We start from the raw sequence: 2,500 nt of genomic DNA, 5'->3' as shown, positions 1-2,500 counted from the left end.
TATATATATATATATATATATAATATATATATAATTATATATACATATATATATATATATATATACATACATATATATATAATATATAAATAATTATATATATATATATATATATATAATATATATATAATATATATATTATATATATATATATATATATATATATATAATATATATATATATATATATATATATATATATATATATATTATATATATATATATATATATATATATTAATATATATATATATATAATATATATATATATATATATATAATATATATTTATATATATATATATTATATATATATATATATATATATATATATATATATATATATATATATATATATATAATATATATACATTTATATATTATAATATATATATTATATATTTATATATTTATATATATATATATATATATATATATATATATATATATATATATATATATATATATATATATATATATGAATAAATGTATCTATATATTCATTTATATCTATATTTATATTTGTATATACATACACATACACATACATATACACATATACATACACATACACATACACATACACATACACATACACAAACACATCCACATATATGTTTATGTACACGTACATGTACTTGTGCACACACACACACACATATATATATATATATATGTATGTATGTATGTATGTATATATGTATGTATTGTGTATTATTTATGTGTTATTTTTCTTTTCTTTTGCCTTCTTTTCCTTTTTTTTCACATATACATTATTTATTATTGGTATTAACCAAATCACGCCAGATTACGTGATATCAAGTTATTGGAGTATTTCCCTCTCAACGGATGATATCCTATCACATCACTCACCTCATATATACATGTTCTATATAGTTACGGTTGTATATACTCATTATAGTTGCATTTGTATATACACAGTTTTCTTGACATGTCAAAAAAATATAAAAAAATACAAACACCTCTGAGAGGTCAATGCGGCCTCGCATCTTTAGAAATCTTTTGTGGGAAGCGGGGGTGCTTGTTATCTTGCAGTGAGAGCAGCAATAGGCAAATACATAGCCCATCGCAAATGGGTTAATATGTGACCTCTGCACTTATTGCTAAATTTTGATTCTCCCTTCTATGCCACCTCCAAGCTTCCAGTGTTGCAAAGTATTTACATGCAGTGAAGAATTACCAAAATAACCAGGGACCATTGATCATGGGATAAAACATGGAAGAATGTATAAGACTTTTGAGATGATAATGGTACTCATGTTGAAAATGGCACAAATCCACTTCTATTTATAAAGGTTGCAAAGGAGCTTTCATTTATCTCCTTTTTGTTGTATTCATTAATACTTTATGAAAAAGTAGTGTAAACATAAAAGCATAATTTTGATTGACATTGTAGCCACATAAGGATAAACAAAAATGCAGAGTAACATATACAAAAAGGAAGAGGAATGCAGCTTCAAGAAAGGAGTAATTAAATAATTTGAGTCTGACTATACTAAGAGATAGTGAAGACTGACTATATAGTATGGATGGACCTATGTAAATGATGCGGAACTACCATTTGGGTTTGGTGGAACAAGGGAGACTCAAGCTTCATCCCATTTTTTCTGCTTAACTCCAGCTTATTTATATATTAGAGGACTGAAATTTTCCCATTTTTTTGGTTTTGTAATGTTGTGAGACTTATAGCAGGTACTGATATGGCCATGACAATGTTGAAACAAATACTTCCTATTGTTTAGTCTTTTAGTCTCCATAAACACCACTGTGTGGAAGAAGTAATAGTTTGACCAAAAGGTTTTTTTTATTGTTACCAAGAAAAAACAAACTATTTGTAATTATATACACTCCTCCTTCTCATTCCTAGTGCCACTCTGCAAAACTCTGCAGTGGTGGCTTACATGGCTCGCATATAGTCAAAAATGCACAGACTGGTGGCATCAACATGAGTTAAGTTCTTATTGTGACAATTATTAATTTCATCTAGATGAACATATTCAAACTTTTTTTAAGAGGATCATGCCTTATTTTTACCTTGTTCCAGGCCAAAGAATGGTGTAGTATGGGTTCATTTCTTACACTTAAGTTTAGCTGCAAGGGTAATGATCCCTTACTTGATCCTGGTTCCTTAGACAGATAAAGATGTTGAAATAATGACCTAAGAAGCATTGCATGATATGAAGCATTGCATGAAATACATTTTAGAAATGGGCAGAGACTGTAGGATAAGAAATTTGGACAATTATACTATTATATAGTTAATTAATTGAAGAAGTAACATAAACAATTACTTGTACAAAGTAAACAAGGTACTGTGCCCAGAAGAATCATGTCCAAGGAATTGTTGCCCTTTAAAGAATTACTTTTGTTATGTGTATGCACATACAAATAAAGAAAAGGTATTTTATATTCTTTATATTGAATGGAGGCCCTTCTTTTGTGCTACCCTGTATAGTCTTTTAGAAATAGCTGTTGAAGAATA

This window comes from Penaeus japonicus, unplaced genomic scaffold, assembly GCF_977035675.1.
Source record: "Penaeus japonicus unplaced genomic scaffold, GWHDUDI00000001_assembly GWHDUDI00000010, whole genome shotgun sequence".
In the NCBI taxonomy this organism is placed as follows: domain Eukaryota; kingdom Metazoa; phylum Arthropoda; class Malacostraca; order Decapoda; family Penaeidae; genus Penaeus; species Penaeus japonicus.
This window is presented reverse-complemented; position numbering follows the sequence as displayed.